Source organism: Callithrix jacchus, chromosome 5 (genome assembly GCF_049354715.1).
Source record: "Callithrix jacchus isolate 240 chromosome 5, calJac240_pri, whole genome shotgun sequence".
NCBI lineage: Eukaryota > Metazoa > Chordata > Mammalia > Primates > Cebidae > Callithrix > Callithrix jacchus.
The window spans coordinates 159,367,190-159,392,500 of record NC_133506.1 but is presented as its reverse complement, the minus strand read 5'-3'; the positions used below and the strand labels follow the sequence as shown (position 1 = coordinate 159,392,500).

General features: G+C 45.7%; 2 long non-coding RNA genes across 2 annotated transcripts; both read right to left on the bottom strand.

Moving 5' to 3' along the window:
• Nucleotides 1-369: 369 nt before the first annotated feature.
• On the bottom strand, nt 370-8,946 carry LOC144582899 (uncharacterized). The gene is made up of 4 exons (XR_013536449.1): nt 8,893-8,946; nt 3,867-3,974; nt 2,048-2,147; nt 370-956 (listed from the first exon to the last, which is right to left on the bottom strand). It is a non-coding gene; the product is annotated as an uncharacterized LOC144582899 (long non-coding RNA).
• Nucleotides 8,947-13,191: 4,245 nt separating this feature from the next.
• LOC128932233 (uncharacterized) lies at nt 13,192-18,251 on the bottom strand. The gene is made up of 2 exons (XR_008481821.2): nt 18,079-18,251; nt 13,192-16,601 (listed from the first exon to the last, which is right to left on the bottom strand). It is a non-coding gene; the product is annotated as an uncharacterized LOC128932233 (long non-coding RNA).
• Between the last annotated feature and the right edge of the window lie 7,060 nt (nt 18,252-25,311).

The window sequence follows — 25,311 nt, the reverse complement described above, 5'->3', positions numbered from 1 at the left end:
ACAAAAATCCACGTTAGTTAAAGATGCTTGACATTCGAAAAGAAATTATACAGCACTTCCATGTCATAGGTTATAGTTCCCAGACATTTCAATTTCAGACAATTTCAGAGACAAGTAAAGTTGAGAAAAACAAAACAAAACAAATCAATCAGAATTGATAGCAAGATGGAATTACCAGCTTTTAAAATTTTGGCCAAGGAAGTTTGTTAAAGCAAAAGTCTCATCTGCTCTCATTATCCTTTCGAAAACAAGGTCACAGTGAGTAATCAATCTTTGCTAGGGATGGACACTTGTCCTAATTAAACTGACACATGTAGGTCACACATGTATTCTTATTATACACCCAAGGCATATGAACGTTGTCCTTCCTTCCCTTCTGTCTACAATTCACTGTGGATGTGTGACAGTTTGTCCCATTCTGCTACCAAGATGGGGCCGTTTTTGGGAAACCAAGGTCTTCTTATTTATGCACTTTGATGAGTAAACTTGTCACTGCTACTTTCCTTCTTTTCCCTTTTGACTTCTCTCTCTCTAGGCCCCCTACCCCTGTGCACAGCCCCGCGTGTGCTTACAAACACATAGTGCCATGGTGCATTGGGCACCCAATCTACCCTGATTTTTTTCAGAAACGAGCAAACTGTACCACAAGTGCTATACATTTTGATTCTGTACCCTTCCTCCCTCCTCCCACTGGAAGTCAAAGGGAAAGGGTTGCCCCTTCCCTTTTCTCAGGAGCCTTCTGAGCCTTCTCTAGAAAGGGGGTCCTCCTTTCTTTACCCTCCACTGCATTTTGGGGCTGCCTGGCTGTGCTGACCTTCTGGGCAGAGAACAAGGTATACAGAAAGCACAGCAGCCTCCTCCCTTCCCCTTCTGTGCCTCAGTAGGCCTGGGGCATCTGCAGGGCTTCTGGCCCCCTCCTCCTCTCAGCCACAACTTCTGCTGTCCTGGATGGAGTCCTAGGAAAGAAAGGCTTTTGGCCGGGCGCGGTGGCTCACGCCTGTAATCCCAGCACTTTGGGAGGCCTAGGTGGGTGGATCACGACGTCAAGATCGAGACCATCCTGGTCAAAATGGTGAAATCCCGTCTGTACTAAAAATACAAAAAATTAGCTGGGCATGGTGGCGCATGCCTGTAATCCCGGCTACTCAGGAGGCTGAGGCAGGAGAATTGCCTGAACCCAGGAGGCAGAGGTTGCGGTGAGCCAAGATCGCGCCATTGCACTCCAGCCTGGGTAACAAGAGCGAAACTCCGTCTCAAAAAAAAAAAAAAGAAAGGCGTTTGAGTCAGTCAGTTTGTCCCCCTGCCCATTTCCTCCTCCTCCTCCTCCTCCTCCTCCTCCTCCTCCTCCTCCTCCTCCTCCTCCTCCTCCTCCTCCTCCTCCTCCTCCTTCTTTTGAGACGGAGTCTCGCTCTGTCACCAGGTTGGAGTGCAGTGGCACGATCCAGGCTTACTGCAACCTCCGCTTCTCAGGTGCAAGTGATTCTCCTGCCTCAGGCCTCCCGAGCAGCTGGGACTCCAGGTGTGTGTCACCAAGTCCAACTAATTGTGTGTGTGTGTGTGTGTGTGTATATATATATATATTTTATTTATTTTTTTTAGTAGCAACGGGGTTTCACCATGTTGGCTGGGATGGTCTCAATCTCTTGACCTCGTGATCCTTCCGCCTCAGCCTCCCAAAGTGCTGGGATTACAGGCGTGAGCCACCGCTCCCGGCCGCCTCTTTTCTTGTCAATGGGAGAAGGCAGGAGACTTCTGGGCAGGCGCCTGGGGCCGGGGGCGAGGGCTAAGCATGCGGGACTGGGATGGGAAACTGGACTGCTGATTTGAGTTCTCACACTGCGACCTTGCTTTGTGAATTATAGAAATGGGACACATCCACAATTAAATATACGCACCCGAGGGCTCTTGAAGGCCCGTGTTAAGGGACTTTGACTGCTCCCTTGTTCCTGCTGCCTCTACGCGGCCCACTTCCCTTTCACCCAGTGGAGTGGAGATCCTACCAGCTTGCCCCCCACCAGGCTGGCCTGTTTGTGCTGCTTTCCTTTACCTTTCTGCCACCAGCAGCTACAGCCGTGCTGGGATCACATTTCCCTTGCAAGGGCAGTGACCCTTCTTGTAGACATATTTCGTCTCTGTGAGAGGTCTCTCTATGGTCAGAAAGGAGCACATAGAAAATCCATTAGGCCCAATAGCCAATCTCTTTCTGGAGTAATAGATGTCAGTGCTGCTCGCTGAGATCTGAGTCAGAAATCTGCAGCCGCCTGGAGCTGAGTGCGGCTGAGCTCATTGATCCAGCTGGCCGGCCACACGGACATGCGGCGCGGTGGCAGCTCTCTGCTCATGGGGCCCAGACCCTGCCATACGCAGATGGCAGTCATGCACAGAGGGTGGCCAGGGCCTTCGCCTTTTCTACCCGTTCCCTCCCCCACGCCCTGCTGTTTAGTGGAGCGGGTTCTGGCGATGCGTGGAGGAAGAAGCCAGCGAGGAAGTGGGGTGGGGTGCACGTTCAAGCTGGGCTTTATCTTGTTGGGGCTTGCGAGTTTCTTTTGAAGTGATTTGGGCCATAAAGAACAACGGTGCTTGTTTTTCATTTGGGAGGCTTCAGTGCTACCAAGAGGCGTCTTAAGTGTGAAGAGTCTCACTGAGGTTGGCGCGCTCTCCCTTCATGTGGTTCGCAGTTCTCATGTTTTACTTAGTTTTGATGTGGTGGCTGTACCCAATGAAAGCTATTCCCCACCCCGCTCCCCAGTCGCAGTTCAAAGTCATAAACTGAGAGTTTTGGGTTTCTGTCTTCAGCGTTTCCTCTCTTTGACGTCTCTGCAGGAGCAAGAATGCCAGTTTTTCAGTCACTCCCAGGAGCCTTCAGGGGGCCAGTGGGTGGCTTGGGAAGGAATGTGGAGGGTCACGACATGTGGCCCCCTGCCTTGGCAGGTATCCTGAGAGCAGACCAGGTTCCACCAACTGGGCTAAGAGCCAAAGATGCCTTGGGCACTCCCAGCTTACCCGGGCACAGAGAGACGACTCCACCATGCTCTCCTGACCACCACTGACATCCTCTTAACTTCGTAAATCCAAAGATTCTTTTCAGTTTTCATAATTCTTTACCTCCTTCCCGTTCTAGGTCCTGGTGACCTTCCCATCTTTATTCATTATTTTTTTCAGTAAATGCCTAATAAATGGCTAATTCATGTGCCATGAGAGTGGCACAGCATCGTGGTTAAAGGCAAGCTCTGGTGTCAGAGCATCTGTCTGCACAGCTAGCCCTGACTTGTCTTAGATGTATGATCCAGATGAGTTATGCAGCCTCTCTGGGACTCAGTTTCCTCACCTATTAATTAGAGTTGATCATCTTATACTGCTCTCATAAGGTTTTGTGAGGATTGGATAATACGGGAGACATGCATAGAACAGTGCTCTGGCACATCACAGGTGCTCAGTAAATAATGGCTGCTGTTATTATGATGATAATTGTCACTGTGCCAAGCACTAGGAATATAGCTAATCGTCACAGTCTCTTCCCTCCCGGAGCTTACAGGCCAGTGGCAGGGACAGCCATCCCGCACGTGAAAGTGAGAGTGCTCCAGAGAAAACAGCCAGAACAGAGCTAAGCTCTGTAACCTATGCTGTTCACTATTCTGCGTTCCCCAGTCTCTAACCCTTCTTTTTCTTTCTCCACCCCTGACTTGTCTTTCTCTTTCCTTCTACAACATAGCTACTCCACCAGATTCTGTGTTTATTTCTCCTTCATGCCCCCTACACCTCCTTCCAGACTTGCCAGTAGGACTAGCAAAGAAGCCTCAGGATGGATCAAAATATTTCACAGCTGTTACCCAGGAGTCATCTGGGGCAGGGGTGGAGCAACTTACATGTGCAGGCTTCCTTGTGACAGGAGGGTGGCCACAGATGGCCCCCCTGCTCAGCAGTTAAGTCTCTTGCAAGTCACCTAAGCTCCCTATGATTTAGTTTACTCACCTCTAAAAAGGAGAGAATCCTTTATGTTGGATTAGTTGAATACGCACATACACACACACACACCCCCAACATGCATGTATATACATATATACACATATATGTTGTCAATTAAATATACAATGTATAGGCACATATAAACATACATACATAAATGTATGTCTATGTGTATATATTTATATGTATATATGTGTATATCTATGCACATAAATATATATCTATACACATATAAACATATATCTATACACATATATATACATATATCTATACACATATACACATATATCTAACACATATACACATATATCTAACACATATACACATATATCTATACACATATACACACATATCTATATACATATATATACATATACACATATATCTATACACATATACACATATATCTATATACATATACACATATATCATCTATACACATATACACACATATATACATATATCTATACACATATACACATATATCTAACACATATACACATATATCTATACACATATACACATATATCATCTATACACATATACACATATATCATCTATACACATATACACATATATATACATATATCTATACACATATACACATATATCATCTATACACATATACACATATATATACATATATCTATACACATATACACATATATCTATACACATATACACATATATCTATACACATATATGTACATAGTTTCCTTGCAAGGGCAGTGACCCTTCTTGTAGACATATTTTGTCTCTATGAAAGGTTTCTCTATGGTCAGAAAGGAACACACAGAAAATCCATTAGGCCCAATATCCAATATATGTATTTATGCATATATACACATAAACATATACATATACACATATATATTAATATTATTATATATACATGTGGAAAAAATCTCAGTTCCATGCCTGACCCAGGATAAGCCCTCAGTCAATGGTAGCTGTAGCTCTAATTATGAGCTGGAGCTTTCGTGTGGATTGTGGTTATTAAATCTCAGTTTCTGAAATATGGAGAAGTAGCCCTGTGCAGTGTAACTCAGCCTTGTGTAGTCACTAAGCGAGGAATATGGAGCCAAAGTTGACCCTGACAGGGTCATGTCCTTAAAGGGTTTCACAGGGCAGATGTGTGCGCAGGTAATTATAACGCAGGCCAAACTCTAGAAGGCAATCAAGGAGGAAGTCCAGAGGGGAAGCAGTTCTGCTCAGGGCATCAGAGAAGGTATCTTTACCTCAGGCACTTGAACTTACAGAATCAGAAAAGGAATGATGGGTGGATAGGGCTGGAGGGAGGGCATTCTTAGTGGAAGGCAGAAGGAAGTGTTTGAGCCCAGGCACAGGTTCAGGCAATCTCGTGGCTGGTTTGGACTCTAACCATCTGGCTGGAGTGCAGCAGACATGGAGAGGCTATTTCTGGAAAGGCAGGCTGGAGTCTGTGGTAGAGGGTTTGAAAGCTGTAAAAGAGTTTGCAGCCAACCACACTTTTGAGCTACAAATGCATTGTCCTAGAATAACTCAAAGGATCCATCAAGAAGATGCTAGCTTTCAAAAAGAAGATGGATTTAACAAAAGGAAGAGACTTTCTAAAATAAGGAAATAAAACTGAGTTGAAGCATGCCAGCCACAGCAGCTTCTTTGTTTCCACTGGCACAGGACTCTGACATGAACAGTCGCAGTGCCATAGCTGCCATCAGATGAAAATTGTCAACAGATTTCTATGTGTAATAGAAACTTTAAACTTTTTTTATTACTTAGAAGAAAAAACATGGAGCTAAGCCACAGACATTTTGGTGTGATTAAGTTTTGGTGTTCGAGCCTGGTTATGCTGAGGTAATCATCTCAGCACCGATTTTCCCCATCCGATGCATCTTCTGCACACACCAGAACCTTCCAATAGCTCCTCAGTACTGCAGAGATAATTTCCAAACTCCTAAGTTTGATTTACATCCTGCTTTACTCCTTCAGCGTCTTCTCCTTGTGTCCCCCCATCCTTGAAATCTATATGTTGAAATCCTACCCTCCAGGATTGTATTGAGAGGTGGGTCTTTGGGAGGTGATTAGGTCATGAGGGTGGAGCCCCCATGGATGAGATGAGTGTCTTTATAAGAGAGGCCCCAGAAAAACACCCTCGTCCCTTTTGCCACGTGAGGATACAGTGAGAAGAGAACCCCCTGTGAACCAGGAGGAAGAGGGCCCTCACCAGACACAGCATCTGCTGGTGCTTTGGTGTTGGACTTCACAGCCTTCAGAACTGTAAGAAATACATTTCTGTTGCATGGAAGTCACCTGGTCCATGGCATGTTGTTACAGCAGCCTGAACGGACTCACACACCTTGTCATTCTTCTTATGAGTCCTTACCCTGCACATATTTAACTCCTCATAGTGGCTTGAGGATGCTCTGCTCCAGTCTGCTCTGTGCTTTTGCAAATATGACTCCCTCTCTATCTTCTTGGCCTAGTTAGTCTCTTCTCCTTACCTGAAGCCCTCTTCTGAGGCCACCTCCTCCAAGCAGATTTCCTAAACCCCTGTCAGGTGATGCTCCTCTTTGGTACTCCGTAGCAACAGTGGCTGTGTTTGCAGTGGCCCCTCTTTCACCTTACTGCAGTCACTAGTTTAGCTGAATGTCTTCCCATGTGCTTGCGAGCTCCTGAGGGCAAGAGTTGCTTCTCTCATCCTTATATCCTCAGTGCCCAGAATATAGTATGAATTAGAAAATCTTTACTTAATGAATAAAGAGCAATTCAATGAGCCCAAAACATATTATTCATCTCAAAAAGGCCTTAAGATATTTTCAGGGCCTGGAGACAGTCTTAGCCTTGCGTCCAGCCTACTGTTTAATCTTGAGTACTGAGAATGAAGGAAAGAAAATAATCCATCCTTCAGGAAAAGGCAGGGCCCTCTTGAGGATTTAAAAAATGTTCACTTTGACTGAGGCCAGTGTATAAATGCGGTCTTAGACTTTCTTGCTTCAAAATCAACAAATCTGTAGCTAAAAATGCACAGTTCTGTGCCCCTACCTTATATCTCCTAAAGCAAATCTCTGGAGGATGGAACCTGGAAATTGGCATTTTTGACCTGTCCCCTTGGTGATCCTGATCTACTCTCAAGCCTTGGAACCTGTGACTTGGGCAAAGTCTCAAGTCAGTGCAATTGTGATATTGGTTTGGGAGCTCAGAAGGAGCAATGCACATTGATGCAGTTTCTGTGGTTCAAGAATTCTCAGTGAGACGCAAACCTCTAGAATAAACTGTATCCCACGCAGGCCTACATAGGAGAGCGCTAGACTTCAGCATGAAACCTCTCTTCTGTTTCCTTTGTTCTGTGGTTTTTGAAATGTTTATAGAACAAGGAACAGGACCAAGATTTTCTGAATGTTATATTATCCGACTTGGTTATTGGAACAAGGGCTGTAGACATGAGCAGTCAGAACAGCTTGACAGGCAAGTGCAGGTCGTTAGAAACAGCCCCAGCATGGAGGGAGTGGGGAAGACCTGTGCCCCTCTATTTTCAAACAGAAATAAATAGACCACTCTGTAAGGTCCCAAGTAGCAGGTTTTCTGGTGTTTGGTCACTTTTTGGTTCCAAAGAGTAAACAATAATTAACCCACAGGAGCTCTCAGCCTCCTGACCAGAGGGCCTCCAGACTGTGGCCTTCCCTCAGGTTAGGTAAGGCAGAGAAGGAATTTGAGGTTGTGGTGGCTCTGGTATTACTCAAGTGTAGTTTCCACTGAAACAGGAGACAGAGGGTCCTAAGGACACCTGGCTGGGCTTTTCTGGTCTATCTCTTACTGCATGAGAGGGTTGACCTGTTCTTGGCCTTGCTTCCAGCCTACCGTTTCCTCCCCTAGATGAACTACAGTTCAGCTGGTATAGAGAGGAAAGGCTCTGGGCCACGTGGTAACTGAGACAAAACGGAGGTAGGTGGTTGTGCCCCATCAGGATGTTTTGCCAATGGCTCAGTGTGGTGGCATGACACCACCATCTGAGGATAACACAGATGTGGAGGTAAAACCCTAGTCAAGGTAGTGCGGTAACTGCCAGGAGACGAGGGACATCAACAAATAAGAGAAGCAAGAGGTTACGAATGTCCCTTATCTGTGAAAGTAAAGGCAGAAAGAAAAGCTGAAGATGCGCTGCCAGATGGTTAAAGAGAAGGTTAAGGATGTGTCTGTGATAAATAAGGAGCCCTGATCTATTTCTTCATTTTACATATTTTTATTTTTCGAAATTGATAATAAGTTAGAAAAACCTTGGAGATTAAGTTGACCTAGAAGCAAAGGAGAAAATTGTGTTTATTTCTAGTCATTTCCCCCAACACTGAAGGTCAAGGAGACACATTTTTTTCTTTTCTTTTTTTCACATATGTATAGATTTTCCCTTTTTGCTTTAAATGTTGTCCTTGAGAATAAACTGGCTTTAGCTATTACAGGATTCCAATCACATTGTAAGGCGATCACAATGAAATTGTAACCTCTGACAATGACACATCTGCGAAGTGTGGTGAGGTGCAGGGATTCCTATGTACCGAGCAAGTACTTGAAAGCCCACTGGCCCTGAAATAACCAAGAGAAAGTTCTGTAGGACCGAAGTTCATCTCAGCTCTCACTTACCTTGTAACATCTTTAAATTCTTGCTACTGCAATCTAGAATAAAAGAAGTAATAGTCAGGTAAAGGCCCTCATAAAAAATATAAATCCTGGCTAATGTAAACTCGATGGGTCTATCAAGTTATAATAATAACAGAAAAGAACCTCAAAAGCTGAAATGAGGGGTGATTATTTGTATTTTCATAGAGTTTTCAGATTTGCTGCAGGCTTGTTTTAACTGAATATTCATCATGATTTGTGCCTCCGATTTTTTTTTCTGCACACCATTTCTTAGGGATAGATTTATCAAATAAAACAAGTATATATAGTTACCCATTTGTTGAATCAGCATGTCTCTTATAACTCTGTTCTTGGAATAATTAGGTGTCACTTTTCCAGCAGTTGCTTTAAGAGACACTGACTCCAGGCAGGTCTTTCTGACCCTGCCAGACTGACAAGCAAGGACTGTTGTGGTGTTGATACTTCTTGGGTAAGGACAGCTTATCTGCCGCACATGCCGTGTGGGTGTAATTCTGGAACATAATCTACGATATGACTCGGCATTGTTAAGCACTGAAGGACTTCATGTGTCCATGGCTGGTGAGACCGGTGCTCGCCACACACGGCCATAGGGTAGCTTCCCACCTTGCTAAACCGTGTCTCTTCTGTGTTGGAATACGTTTCCAGACTTCTCAGTAAGGATGGCATTTGGGTACCTGTTGTATTTCTAGTTGGCCATCCCTGAGTCACCAGGGTATGCCAAAGCATCACACGGCCTTTCTCTTGTGATATTGCTATAGACTGAATCGTATCCCCCTCAAATCTCGTGTGTCAAAGCCTTAAGCCGCAATGTGACTATATCTGGAGACGGGCCCTTTAGGAGACACCAAAGCTTAAATGAGGTCCTCAGAACGGGCCTCTAATCCAGTGGACTGTGGTTTTACAGGAAGAGGCCAAGCTCTCTCTCTCTGTTTCTCCCATGTGAAGACACAATGAGAACGCATAGTCTTCAAGTCAGGAAGAGAGTCCGCACCAGAATGCAACGTGCTGACACCCTGATCTTGGACCACCGTCTCCGGACCTGTGAAGCAATGAGTTTCTGTCGTTTAAGCCAGCCAGTCTGAAGCATTTTGTTACAGAATCCTGAAAAGAGTATTACACATATAAAACCTGGTTAAAAAAAAAATTTGCTGAGAGGTACTTTCTAACTGGAAGTACCTTGCCTCTTTCTATTCTATCTTTGGAAATATTATTGTCTGTTTCTTCTATGGTGTTATGACTGACTCACGGAAATACTGACAATGCTTGTGCTAACATAGAACATTTACTGAGCTCTCATTATGGCCCGAGCGCTGCTTATGCCGTAAGTGATTACACAGTGTTTGGTATGTAAGTCAGTCACTGGTTTAAATTCTTTGAAAGTGTTAATTTTTTATAATAACTCAGGTTGTTAATATTATCACCCCCATTTTACATGGGGGTAACTAATGTTAAAGTTTGTTTTGCCAAGGTTTTAAGTAAGTAAGCAGCAGAGCCCAGATTCGGACGAGGAAGTCTGGTTTCAGAGTCTGTACTGTGAACCTTTCTATGATCTTGCCTATGAAAAGTGTGTTATAGCTCTTACACCATACCACAGTCCTACAAGGCAGACGTTATTAGTTTTCTTATTTTGCTAATGGAGAAACTGAGGTACAGAATGGCCGTGTAATTTTCCCAGTATCAGACAGTCCAACCTGAGCCAGGTAATTCTAGATGCTTCCCGCTTTAGATGCTTTTCTTCTCTGTGGGTTACCTCGAGATGACAAGGCTGGAGGCTGACTGGTCTTCTGCGGGTGGTAGTTAAGAACTTCCATGCAAAGGGTTGAGGTGGTTAACAGCTACTGCGACGGGGTGTGTGTTTCAGAGAAGCAGACAGGGGTCTGTGACATTTTCCAGGATGCAGCCACCAGATCCATGCCCTACTGAGCTCCATATGCTTTACCCAGGGACTACCATCTCAGAGGCACTGACAGAGTTCGAATCTCTGGACTCTGACTGCCAGATTCCATGTGTTCGGGAGTCAAAGCTTCATCTGGAGTGGGAACAACGTCTCTGGTTCAAAGTCTGTTGTGCACCTGCAGATTTCCCATTAAACTGCCTGCTGAATCAGGAATAATGATTCTCAGGGGGGAGAGATATTATTTGCATTTGAATTAATGTTGAGTTCGGAGTCACAGATTCCTCATCAAGAAGGATTTAGAGCAATTGCTGATATCCTGGGGATCTGTGACCAGCTCATTATTTCCATCTCACAGGGTAGTGCTAGAATTTTTAATGGTTTCCAAGTCTTCTTTCGAAAGTTTGGCTCTCTTTATCCCATGATCATAATTATAATAATTGTGAAACATCAGTCTGCTCAGATATCAAGGTGTTGAATGGATAATTTCACTCTAATGAATTTGTCTCATATGGGCTTATTTTCCACATCTGTCCTAAGCTGAATAGCTAACTGGTTAATATGAGAACTGTTCCGTTTCATTAGCTTCTCCCTGTTGATTTCCTTGAGGTGGAACTGATACATTGCCAGTTGCCAGCTCTGTCAGCTCTTTCCTTTTAGGCAAAGCACACATCCAAATTCTATTCTAAGGCACTGATGCCAACTAAGAAGAATAAAAAATGAAATAGTTTGATCATCCAGATAAACTGCAGGATTCCATATACCCGGTGGCTTCTGAGAGATTAGCAAGTACTTGTTATGGACGTCATAAACCCTCGTACCTGAGGCCATGGTGGGTAAATTGTACAAGTAAGGCCACAAAGCCCTGGCGGGGATGGGTGTGGGCTGAGGAGCAGAGAGGGAAAGAGGTTTGGCTGGTGAACTTAGGAAGGAGAGGACAGGGGAAGGAAATGGGGTGGCAGTGGACCCAGGCAGCTTCGGTGAAGGTCTTGAGTTGGAGTATAAAATTTCTAACCTTTTTGGAAGGAGGGCTCTTGATTGTTGCAGTGGCTAGTTCAGCCGAGATGGATACATGATCAGTTAGGGTGCTCTTCCTCTAAGTGAGAAACTGACAGACAGGGAGGCAGAGCACCTCTCACAGCAAGAACCGGAGTGTACTTAAGGACTGGGTCTGTTGGACATGACTCTGTTCACAAGGACCCAGGTTCTTTCTGTCTGTCTTTCTGCTATGATGTCCTTGGCAGTGGTTTCATTCTCAACCTTGCTCTCCTCAAGGCCATATGATGACTCCCAGAAGAGATCAGGGCTGCATGCTTGCTTCCTTGCTCACTTCTCTAGGGCAGAGGAAGGGAAGTCTCTGTCTTCATTCACAGGAGAAAAATTCATTTATCCGATTGGGCCAAATTGGTCAAGAGACAGAGAAAGAATCAAGCACATATGAGGCCTTGTGCCAGAATCCTTGTGCATCTTCCTTCCTGTCGAGTGGCAGCATGGATGACACGCCATAGGATGTGTCTGTGTGGCTCTCCCTGCACCCACCAAGTTGTTCCAGCTATGAAATAAACAAAGGCAACAACACTCATTTCCAGCAGGAAATGAGCTGCCAGGCCAACCAGAGAGACTTGAAACTCCTGATGGGGCATAAAGGGTTAAGTGAGTTTGAGGGCCTCCTTGTGAGGGGAAATGGAAGACAGCGAAAAAAATGAAAGATACCAGTTTAGTGGTAAGGAGGCCACTTACTGAGTTGAATGCCATCCCAACTTTAAACTAGATCAGCTTCTCAACCTCAGTACTGTGCTCCTCTCAACTGGGAGCCAGACGTTTCCCCATTGTGGAGGGCTGTCCATGATGGAGAAATACACTGAAGGATGTGTAGCAGCGTCCCTGGTCTCCACCCACTAGGTGCCATTAGCATCCTTCCTCTCCCCAAGTGACAACCAAAAACATCTCCAGAACACTGCCAATGTGCCCTGTTGAGATTTTTGTGCCCTCATTGAGAACCGCTGCCTTAGAGTGAGTCAGGAACTCGAGTGGTCAGGAATGACGGGGTTGGTTAGATGCTTCTCTCTGAAAAGTTGAGGAATTGACAAAGGTGGCTGACCGTGTGCCCAGACGGCCTTACAGCTGCAGAACTAACTTTGTGCCCATTTGTGGGGAAACTTCCAAGGGAGGCTTTAGGATCAAGAAGCCATCTGATTAAAGCACTGACCAGGGCCAGTTTAAGCAAGAAGGAGTGTGGGATTGATTGAGAACTGCGTGGGATGTAGCTAAATATCTAGGCACGAACAGAAACCTGTATTCTGTGTGTATGATGATGATAACGCCGACGACAGGACTACAAGTTGCTACATACCTGGTGAGTGCCAGGAACTGCGTCAAACACAGATTATACCCCATTTATAATCCCACAACTACTCTGCAAGGTGACAGTTGCCCTCATTTTATAGAAGAGGAATCTGAGGGTTAGACAGGCCCTGTGACCTACTCAAGCTTCCGCCACTAGTTGTGGTGGAGACAGGCTAAGCCCCAGTTCTGTCTAATTCTAAAGGCTGTGCTGTTTTCTCTAGAACATATTATATATGATCAGAATGTGGGGTGTGTGTTTCACATAAACTACTGTGAGAACTTCATTACCATGTATTATGTACACACATATCAAATATGTATATAAGTAGAGACGCTCTTGACATATAAGATCATGTGGTAGCTCACAAAACTTTATTAAATTCATAAAGCAGCAGATATTTACTATCAGAACCCCTGAAACCATCATTTGTTGGGAGTTTAGAGTCCTGAGACCCCTTGAGCTCTTTTGAATCCAAGAGAGGAATAGACTGGGTCATAGTAGCAGCTAGCTGCTGTGTAGGGAAAGGGTCTGCTGCAGGGGCAGGGGCAGGGACCACCTGGGAAGGAGCTCCCCAGGGAAGGGATTTTTTTTTTTTTTCAAGATGGAGTCTTGCTCTGTCACCCAGGTTGGAGTGCAGTGGCATGATCTCGACTTACTGCAACCTGTGCCTCCTGGCTTCAAGTGATTCTCCTGCCTCAGCATCCCAAGAAGCTGGGATTACAGATATGCCCAGCTAATTTTTGTATTTTTGCTAGAGATGGGGTTTCCATATTGGCCAGGCTGGTCTTGAACTCCTGACCTCATGATCCACCTGCCTCAGCCTCCCAAAGTGCTGGGATTACAGGCATGAGCCACCATGCTTGGCCTGGCAAAGGCTCTTGAGAACTGAGATGAAGGTTCTCTAGAGCAGCTCCTTAAACTTCCATGGACAAAGAAGTCATCTACTGTTTAGTTAAGCAGATTCAGATTCAGAACCTAGGGTGGGGGCTGGAATTCTGCATTCCTCATGAGCCCAGAGTACTGCTGCTTCAGGTCACCCTCTGAGCAGCAGCAGTAGCAGAGAAACCGTATTCTTCTGAATGGTTCTCTATACAGCGAGTCCATTGAGAAAGGAACTGGCCATAAAGAAGCTACCAGACACAGGAGGGCCAAAGTGCTAAGATGAGCAGCGGAGAGGCAGGGAGAAAGGACAAGTAGGACCTTTCCCATTTGATAAACTATGGTGGTGGGGGGGAAGAGAGAGAGAGAGAGAGAGAGAGAGAGAGAGAGCAAGAAAGAGAAGGGGCACAGTGTGGCTTGAAATATTAGAGAACAAGGGTTTCGAAGAAGTTTGTAAAATTACAACTTCATACTGCAGGTAGTAAACTTACAGAGCTCATCATCCCTAAGTAAAGATTAAAAATATAGCTAGAAAAACGCTATAAATAAAATAGTAAATTACACCCTTGCAGTAGGTTACAGAGGGAAGGGAGGCTATGTTGGAACACCTCCCTAACTTTGAGGTCGACACACATGTAAGCTCTGTCCTCACAGTTTCTTAACCAAAAGTGGGGATTTATGATTCAGCAAAGGCTTCTTTTTGTTGTTGTTCCTGTCTCTGTCTCTGGGTGTGACAGATACTGGTGGATGCAATGTGAATGCTAGGGTATTAGCATTTCTAAGACCTTTGGATGGTTTCTGAGAACAGAATGTTAACCGCTGAAGCCGGTGTTGAACCGGGAGTATTGTACTATCTGTGGACAGTTCTTCAGATGCTACATGGGGCCAAATTCCCAGGTTATTCCAGTAGTGCGGGGAGTGTGGAATAAAGACCGGACGTGTCGTTCTGTGCTTTGGAGCTAGATGGTCTGGACCTCAACCCCTTTATGCCAACTCTATTTATTCCACTACATTTGCTCCTCTTCCCTTACTTCCTAAGGTGGCTTTAGGATGTGTCTTTAAATATTGCTTTCATTACATTTCCTAAACTCATTTTTTTCACAAATATTTGTAAATTACTATGTACCCAACACCAGGCAAATAAAAATGAACAAAACACACACTCTCTCCTCTCGTGAAGTTTATAAATGAGTGGAAGAAAGGTGGGCAGCCAAGTTTGTACTGACTTCTCTTTTTTTTGGAAACGGAGTTTTGCGCTTGTTGTCCAGGCTGGAGAGCAATGGCATGATCTCGGCTCACCACAACCTCCACCTCCCAGGTTCAAGCAATTCTTGCCTCAGCCTCTTGAGTAGCTGGGATTATAGGCACGTACCACCATACCTGGCTAATTTTGTATTTTTAGTAGAGACAGCGTTTCTCCATGTTGGTCAGGCTGGTCTCAAACTCCCAACCTCAGGTGATCCACCCGCCTGGGCCTCCCAAAGTGCTGGGATTACAGGCGTGAGCCACCGTGCCCAGCCTGTACTTATTTCTCTTAATGATAACTTATTTTAAAAGTGCTTGGAAGCATGAACACAATTGACAGCTTCAGATTGGTAGGTCCCAGCAGGCCTCTAAGAAAATGGCTTTCCAGTTGAACTCTGAGGATGAGTGGGAGTGAGCTTGACAAACATAAGATAAGATCACTACCCCTAGATAAGATCACGCTAGGGGTAGGGAAAGATGGCTAAAGAAGAGAAGAGCTTGGAAGCTGGTGTTGGTGGATATCATGATTGGGGCTAGGAGTGCTCTTCTGCTGAAGCTGGAGAAACTGTTCCTAGGGAATCTTCTAGGCTGAGGTCCGCTCTGGTTCCCTCCTCAATGCACCAGAAATCCATCAAAAGGTTTCGAGCAGGTCTGCCTTCGCTTGCTCTGGGACTTGGAATGTTCTAACCCAAAACCCAAGACGGATACTTGACACTGAGGCTTGGGTTTGGACTTGGCAAGCTCAGCTGCCCGGTGGGCACCAAGACGGGCAGAGAGAGCTGCCTCAGTCACCCACTGGGGATAAATCGAATGGGTTCTGTGTCACATTCAACCTGTAAGGCACAGGCTGACTTTGTCACAGAGAAGAGGGGTGGCACGAACACGGAACACAAGAAAGGAAAGAGCTACCCATCTCCATCATTTATCTTTTGGCATAAAGTAGGAGCGAGTCCCACCCAGAACCCTCAGGCATTTGCCATTAATTGTGTTTTGTACTAACAGAGTTTTCTTCCAGGAGAAACTAACAAAGTGCTGTAAGGACCTCAAAAACGGGTTCGTATTCGCATTCTCTCATCTGCGCACACTATCCCCTCAGGTTTGGGGGATAATTTAGATTATTATCTAAAAGGATTAGCCACTTAATGGTAGCTGGTAGATTAAGCTGGAAAAACATTTGTTTCAGTCTCTTACCATGATGAATAGGAAAATGATTGGCTTTCTCTCTCTCCTTTTAAAAATATCAGAATGTAATTGTTTAATGTGAAGGAAATACGTTCACATTATTCTCATATACCTTGGTCTCCAAGCTAGAAATCTCTTCGCCCATAGACAGGGGGCTGATTTTTAGCCCATTCTACTGCTTATGAATCAGACATCCCTTAGGAATAAAAGGGTATGAGTTTCAAACCAGAAAAGGCAAATCTTTCCTTAGCTTATAAACTCTAGTTACATTTTCTGGAGGTCCACTTGCAGTCTGGGAAAAAATGGAGCTTGGAATTCTGTACAGTTCTTAACCAAAGAATTCACTTTTCCTATATCCGTTTAGCATAAAAAGTTTTCAGGAAGAAATTCTTATACTGTTGTACTTCCCCTTCACCTGTAAGCCCCCGAAAAACATATCTTGAAGGTGGAATCCTGCAAAAAAAAAATAGAGATAAAATTCAGTGTTTGTTTCCATGGGAGGGCAAGTATCGGATTAGAGAAAGCAAAGTGTCAAGGCCTCTAAACTCAGTGTAACCGAGACCTTGAGAACACTGTTGAATTCCACCCAGGAGTGACCATGATTCATCTGTCTTCTCAGTGTCTTAAAGCAGTTTGGGAAGAAGTTGAGGCCATAACTTCATTCTAGCCGTTTTGATGTGAGATTTTCCCCATCAATCGCCGCAGATGAGGAGCTTCTGCAGATACGTGCGGACTTGGAGATGAGGGAGAAAGTCAATCCTGAGATTTGCATGTCACGTGCTTAGGGCACCGGGAGATGGCCTGAGTTTTAAGTTTTCTGTCTCCCTGTGAGACCTCAGCTCAAGAGTGAAACCATAAATAGATGTTCTAGGAGTTTGGAAGAGGTGTCTGTGATACACAGAAACAATGTTAGAGAACGATCCTCTGCTTCATGATCAGCGATAATGATAATTAAAGGGTTCTGGGACCTCAATGGTCACCACTGCACTGTTTAATAGTAATTATTGGGTAATTACATATTATTAGAGCAGAGCTATATAATCATATAATTGTTATTATTAAGCATGTTGACCATTGCGGTTCCAAACCCATCTTCATTTGCGGGGCCTCTTTTGGGATGGTAATTGAGATAATAAGGGAGAAGGTAGAGAAGAGGGAAAGTGACTGGGTGGGGGCGTGTGTGCTTGTCTCGGCTAGAACAAGGGACCCGGAGACAGACCCTGAGGAATCAGTGACATCTGTGCTGGAGCAGCTGGCTGGCTGGCAACTCCGACTGACCCGTGAGATAATTATTCTCAAAGAATTCCTGGCACAGAGTGTTCTGGCTTCATTTCCCTTCACTGCCTCTGCAGAGTGTCTGACAGTGGCAGTGCACGAGGTCACAGAACAAGGGTCCCCGCCTTGGTCTCCACTCTGTGAAGTGCCTGTGAACCCATAGGATGTGGGGGACAGAGAGGTGGGTTACCAAAGACAGCTCAGACCAGGAGGCCAATTTCCAAAGCCTGTCACCCTGTCTTATTTTATTGCTCCCCCAGCAGCCCTCAGAGGAGAGGCAGTGTGTTCTAACCCATAGAGCCAGAGAGACTTAGAGTCAAACCCAAGTGCCAGCTCTCCCTGTGCTGTGTGGCCTTGGGAGTGGGGTGACTTAATGTCACCTCATGTGTGAAGTGGGGAGAATAACGTCCTCTGCACCAGGTGGCCACAGGATGGAGACTAGGTGTGCCCAGCACCTGCAGTAGCCTGGGCTGGGATGAGTGTGAGTGACAGCCGTGGGCAGAGGTGGTCCTGGACTGCTATGCAGTTCTTTCAGGAGGGAAACCAGCCCCAGTGAGAATGGGAAGTTTGCCCTGGGTCACCAGGGTTCCTAAGTGGCAGCCCTGAGATTAACCCCCTCCCCCAACCCCTCTCATCGCAGGGCTGGGCTCCTCACCTGGACAGACTCTGGCCCCCCTCCTTCCAGGCTGCCCTGGTGGCAGTGGCCCTCGGCGGCTCTGAGGTGCAGGGTTGAGCCTGGGCTTTCCGTGGCGTCCTCTGTTTTTCGGAGCAGAGGGCACGCCGAGGCTTGTTTGCCTCCATCTTGAGTGTTGCCCAGGTCACGGGGAGGAGTTGCTAAGCAGTGAGGGAGCCTTCCTGGGCTGCAGGAGCCAGAAGGGGCGCGGCCGTGGCAGGAAGAGCAGAAGAGGAGGAGGGGGAGGAGAGGGAGGAGGGGGAGGAGGGGGAGGAAGGGGAGGAGAGGGAGGAGGGGGAGGAGGGGGAGGAGGGGAAGGTGGAGGGGGAGGAGAGGGAGGAGGGGGAGGAGGGGGAGGAGGGGGAGGAGAGGGAGGGGGGAGGAGAGGGAGGAGGGGGAGGAGGGGGAGGAGGGGGAGGAGGGGGAGGTGGAGGGGGAGGAGGAGGTAGTACAGCTCGGGTGTGGCCGAGCCCCTCGCCCCTCGCAGCTCCCCTTCTGGAGGGGTGACAGAGTTACAGGAGTCTCCAAAATGGAGGTGACAGTGGGAGCTAGGCGATGAGAACGTGTGGATACGAAGAGGGGAGCAACGCACACCCGGGCCTACTTGGGGGTGAAGGGTGGGAGGAGGGAGAGGATCAGGAAAATATCTATCGTGTACTGGGCTTAGTACCCCAGTGACGAAATAATCTGTACAACAAACCCCCGTGACATGAGCTTACCTGTGTAACAAACTTGCACATGTACCCTGGACCCAAAACAAAGGTTAAAACCGCCACCATCACAAAGCAAAATAGAGATAACGCCCCAAACCATTCCATGAATAACTCCATTACTTACTATGGAGTTGTTTATGGAATGATTCGTGACTCCCACGGCCATCACAAGCACAATTTCAAATGCTCGATGGAAAATGACCCCTAAATACACACATTTAGAGTAAGCGACACCATTGGGAGCAGGAGAGGACTCGCCTCTGTGGTTTCTTTCTTTTTCCTTCTTCCTTTTTTTTTTTTTTTTTTTGAGACGGAGTTTCACTCTTGTTACCCAGGCTGCAGTGCAATGGCGCGATCTCAGCTCACTGCAACCTCTGCCTCCTGGGTTCAGGCAATTCTCCTGCCTCAGCCTCCTGAGTAGCTGGGATTACAGCCTGCGCCACCATGCCTGGCTATTTTTTTTTTTTTTTGTAATTTTAGTAGAGATGGGGTTTCACTACGTTGGCCAGGCTGGTCTAGAACTTCTGACCTTGTGATCTTACCGCCTTGGCCTCCTAGAGGGCTGGGGTTAAAAGCGTGAGCCACTGCCCCTAGCTCACCTCCGTGGTTTCTTCCAAGAACATGCGTCCTGGAGAGAAAACCAGTCAAAATTAGATGGAGGAATGCAGAAAAAAAAGAAAAAAAGGATAAGGCAGCTCATGAAATACAGTCTTTAAAACTAAGCATTGAGTTTCTTTGCATTCTTTCTGTCCTGAAAACTCACATTATTTATATCTCCCTTTAATAGGAAAGAAAAGTAAAAGGTGTAGCTAGTCTCTCCCAGTGTGGTTAAAGTCACATCTTAAAATAAGGGTCTTATGACTTTCATTTACCCAAACTAGTGCCTCTAGCTCTAGATTCTATGATTAACAGGAGTTTTTTTTTGTCTAATATGTATACGAATTTTTCCGTCTCCTCAGAATCAGAACATCAGTTTCTGATTTCCTTATTTTACCATAAGGTAGTATAAGGTTGGCGTGAACAGGAGGTAAATTTAGTGCTGAAATGAATAACTGGCCTGGGATCAGGGAAGATGAAGGGTACAGTGGTCATTTTGGGTAGACGAGTGCAAACAGAGGTGATGGGTGCTGGGTATTTTTAAGTAGCGTTTGACATTTGGAACTTTGGGGAAGTCTGGCTGCTGTGGCAGTATTGAGTCAGCCGCTGTGAGTCTGGAGGAAGTCACCTTTGGTGCCACGACCATTGCCAGCAAGACGTTCTTCTTTCTCAGGTGAGTTTCACTTGATTTGTCAGTTGCTATAATCCATGGGGGAGCCAGAGGACGAGGGCTCATTTTGTTGACTGACTGGTTTTTCAGTGACCATGTTGGAGACACGGCCATAATAGCTTGGAACAAGGGTTATAAGACTAGGTGCCGATTTTGACCTATGGTTAGGGAGACAATATACTTTATCTTTCAAAGACACTCTTGAGAGTCAACGGAAGCCCCTTAACAGTTACTACGGAAGACTATATGGAAACAGGGACTGCCCTGGGCAAAGTGATACATACAGTTACCCCACATTGGTCTTGGGTAAGTCACTTAACCTCTTTGACTCAATTTCATTAATTTTGAAAAAAAAAAAAATCCTGTCCTATCTATCTCAAAGGCTTTGAGACTCACATGAAATAAATGTAGAAGGTGTTTCAAAAACAAGTGACCACTTTTCAAACTGACAGGTAATTTCTGAATGTCCAGAATGGAGCTTAGCGGCTTAGGACCCCTTTATAGTGCTGAACCTGCTAATAAGCTCTAAGAGTTCCCACTTTTGATTACAGAGAAACTGTTCATTGTCATTTTCATAATCCTTCCACCCCTGTGGAGCCAATATCGTTAGTGGATTTATCTTTTGGTGTAATAAAGAGGTATAATGTCTATCACCCAGTGGTGGAGTTATACAGTATCTTCATTTTCCTCTTCTGGTCAGAGAATGAGGAAAAGAAATTTTCTTACTAGTGTTTTGAGACGCCTAATCGTGATCACGAGAATTAGCATCAGAAAGCCAAGGAATGGCATCAAGTTTGAGGTTTTTGTGTGGTTTTTAGAACATTTGCAGAAGGACTGGCTATCCAAGCTCATCTGTCTCTGCTTATAACTATTTTGGTGGTCTCTAAGTGACAATAATCAAAATGTCACTGGTTTTGTGCCATATAATTTCTTCATAACACAAAGCCTAAATATATTCCTCTTGGCTTCCTTGGAAGACTGTTGCTGTGAGTGTGGGCTATGACAACCTCCCTCACATAGTATTGGAGGGTCCCTCTTGGAGGATCCACGGCCCCGCAGAGTCTGATTCACTGCTGCAAAGGCTTGCCTTGACTCAGAGACACAAGCTGAGGATTTAAGGCCAAACAACAAAACATATCAGGAAACTTGTTATAATTACGTGGCGGGAGCATAGTGTGCTGGGAGCCGAATGTTGATTAATGTTAATTTTAGGGTAAACAGAGGGAGAGAAAGGAAACGCAAGTGGACTCCAAAGCTAAAAATATCCTTGGGCTGAGACTCAGCACCGATGGGTGGACAGTGTGATAATTACTCCCGAATGGTGATTACCTGTTCTTCCGTAGTTAACCTTGAGGCTCATCTGGACTGCCGGATCTTCTTTCCTGGAATGTACCAGTCACTGTGATTCACAGACCACTGAGCTAAATCCAGACCTGCCTGCATGCTTGGTCGCTCCACACTGCCCGTTCAGAACAAGGGCCTTCTCTTTCTGGAATGTAGGAGAGAGACTGTTCACTAGAGACTAAATCTCTTGGGAAGGTGATAAAGGCAGCAACGTTGCAGAGGCTTGCCTTGACGAGGGTGCTGTGATTCAGACGGTAGATAGAGTGGAACTTAATTAAGGCCACTTGAAGAGCCTTCCCATTCTAGAGTCCTCTCTGTCTCACTTGGGAAAACTTGGACGAGAAAGTGGAAAGCAGTCTTTCAGGGTCTGGCACTGATTGGTACAAGCTGTATCCAAAATAAAGAAACGTGAGAGACCCAGGGAGGCAGAAGAAGGCTCTTTAAGTCTGTGAATGCGAAATGAAATGGAATGCTTTAAACTAGAACTGGGTTGAAATGAAATGGAAGTGAAGGGTGGGGAAGTGAGAGAATACTGTGCTGTTTTCTCTTTTAGAGACCTTCGGAGACTTGGCAGGACTACAGTCAATCATAGCGGAGTGATTTAATTGCTTTTCTAGGGCAGATATGGTTGGTTGGTTGCTTACCAGGGGCTACCCTCCCTCTCATCCTTGGACCAGAACCCTGGCTTCACTTGGAGAATCCACCTTCCTCCATGCTGCTGTGTGGCTGGTCATTCCGTGTCCTTTCCAGGCACTGCTTTAGGCAAGAGCCTGTGGTGCAGTTTTTCCCAGTGACATGTGAAGGAGTGTTTGTGGGAGCATAGGGGCACCTGGGAAAGTATTTTGCTTATAAGAAGAGATTACTAGGAAGACAAAGGAGGCAGCTTCAGCCTCTTCTGCTGGATGTAGGTGTTGTAAGTGGGGCTGGAGGCTACCATCTTACTTCCATGAAATGAGCTAGCTTCAATACAAGCCAAACCATTGAGTAGGGGGCAGAGCTGAAAGACAGGAGCTTTGCTCACTTAGGATATCTAGAAGCCCATGGATTAAGTAACCTTGGAGCTGTGCAGCCTTGGAACTTCTGACTAGATGAATAAATCCTTTGTGGTTACAGCAGTTGAGTCAGGGTTCCGTTGCTATCATCTGAAAACATCCTAACTGATACGGTGTGTTCTTCGGCAAGTGATATCCATTTCTGTCTATACGAGGAGCCTCGCATCTTTAGGAGGGAGTCTTCTGAACCCTCCAGTGGACGGTGCACAAGGTGAGCAATAACAACTACAATAATGAGGGCAGGCATGGTGGTTCATGCCCGCGATCCCAGCACTTTGGGAAGCTGAGATGGGCAGATTGCTTAATGCTAAGAGTTCAAGGTTGCAGAGAGCTATGATCATACCAGTGCTCTCCAGCCTGGATGACGGAACAAGACCCCATCTCTAAATTACAAAAAAAAAAAAAAAAAAAAACCTATGATGGTAATTTGCACTTGTTTAGGTTGCAGACTTTCTGAAATACTTTTATATTGATCCTTCATAACATCTGCGGGAGGCAGGCAAGAGGAACGTTGTTAGTCCTATTTTCAAGATCAGAAACTTACCACAAAGAGGCAAAACGAGTTACCTGACATGTCTAAGGACATATCGATGGCAAAGCTAGGGCGAAACCTGAGTCCGGGAGAAAGAAATGTTTTGACAGCGAAAAAAAGTAAATGTAGAAAAAGATTTGAAAGCAGGGACTTTGGAGGTTGCCAGAACTGGGTTTAAACGCCTACCCTACCTCTTGTTGACACTGGGGTCTTACGACAAGTCACTTAAATCTCTTGGAACTTCCTAACCTGCAAAGCAATAATTATAAATCCCGTATCACCAGGACACTTTAAGAAACATAAGAAAAAGAATTTATTTCAAGTACTGAATTCAGTGCTTGGCATATAACACACTTCCCTCTCCTGAGTACTAACCTCTTATGAAAGAAACTGTGGTGACCCCATCCTTGAAGCTTTTAAAAGATGAAATGGGCAACCGGGGGTCCCAACCAAGGCAAAGAACTAGTTAGAACTAATTATTTCTAGAAATCCTTCAAAATGCGTGAGAAGACAAGATAAAACAGGATTAACACTGAAACTATTTCTGGCCAGTTGATGAAAACGAGTGACAGAAAACAGGATGCTGCGTAATGGAGACAGGGCTGGGTAATTTATGTGGGAATGAAAATAAGGCCGTAAAAACAGAGCAGGAAGGAGCTGGCAATGTACAAGTATGGAAGAAAAGGGGCGTGGGGCCACAGTGGTACGCAAGCTAAACCTAAGTCAGTTGCGTTTTGCTCTTCTTAAGAAAAAGGCTGTCGTGGCCTTGGAACTCGTAAACACACACCCAACTTGCGGGAACGCAAACTTATCCTCCCACCCCGTCCAGCCTCTGCCAGGCCTCTCTTAGAGCTCTATGTTCTTTGTGGCCCAGGCTGTTACGTGGGATGAAATGACCAAGAAGGGGATTGAAAAAAAATCCAGGGAAGGCGAATGGCAACGATTAAAGGGCTACAAAGCAGCGCCGAAGAAATGGCAATGATTCTCTTATGGAAATGAGAGCAGGCAGGAAACCCACTTATTTCCATGCACGAAGGGGTGCAGAGGGCAAAATGGCCTTCCCCGCTTCTGTAGCCTCAGCACCTGAAACTTTTTTGAGTGTTGACATCATGCTCAGAGGAATGCTCCCTGGAGCATTGGGGTTTCAGATTTTCAGGTTTGGGGTGGTGCTCAGTCTGCGGTGCTTGTTAGTACTTACACAGTACTTAGGACCTAGGGATAAGTCAACAAATATTAGCTGTGATGATTGAGTGGCAGAGAGTACCAACTTATTCCCTCAAATCCCTTAGCTTGTTACTGGCCTTACTGTGTTCACTCCCAGCTCTAGTGGTGGTGGTAGCTCGCTGTACTCCCCACCCAAGCTTTTTTTCCACGTTCACTTCTCCTGAGGCCCACCTGAACAGGGAGAAGGGGTAGTGGCTGCAGTCACGTGGCCCTGACTCTGCCCTGTTCACAAGGTGGAAGATGGACACTCCTCTGGCCCCGGATGGGCTGCTCATATTCCATCTCTCCTCCCCTTACTCTTTCTTTGACGAATTTCAACTAAGAGACACGAGAGACCAGGACTCAATGAGTGGTGGTGTCTAAAGTGAGGAGGTCGTATAGACGTGGTGATGGAGGCCTCCTTGTTAGGACTGACCATGTAAACCAAACTGGTCTCCAGAGACGAGACAGTGAAACAGGGGAGTGCTCCCTGCCAGTCTCCCGAGGCCTGGCTGCACTTTTTGCAAACTCTCTGTAAGAAATCCCTTTGTGGTTTGAGCTGCTCTGAGCTGCTCAGTTCCTGGAAACCCAGTGACCCCTATCCTGGACACTGGCCCACAGTCCCCTCTGTCAAGCCCGAGAAGCCACTCAGTAAATGTCTATGATGATGATGAGAAGGAAGGGAGGGGGACAAGATGAAAAATCCGTTTGAGTGTCTACATGCTTCTTAGATGCTGCTCTGTTCTTCTGAAGCCGTCCAAGAGGGCGAGGGGTTTTTGCTGGCTTTGTTCTGTTTTCATCACTGCCCTGCCTTAGCTGTGGGTCCAGACAAGACGCACACTTGCTGAGTTCTTTGTTTTCTTGGGTAACAGGAGAAGTTCAGCTGCAGCTCCGACTAACTTCTCTCGGTCTACCCCTCACTCCATCGTCCTTTTCTTCTTTGTTTAATGTCTTTTACTCAGACCCTTGGCTACCTAGCATCCATCATTCAGCTGAACCCTGGGTCCTTCAAGCTAACACTTCTTTAGTTAACAGTTCTACTAATTAACATAATTAAGCCACCTTTTCTGTTTCCTAAAAAAGTGGAGATGGCATCTTTTTTTT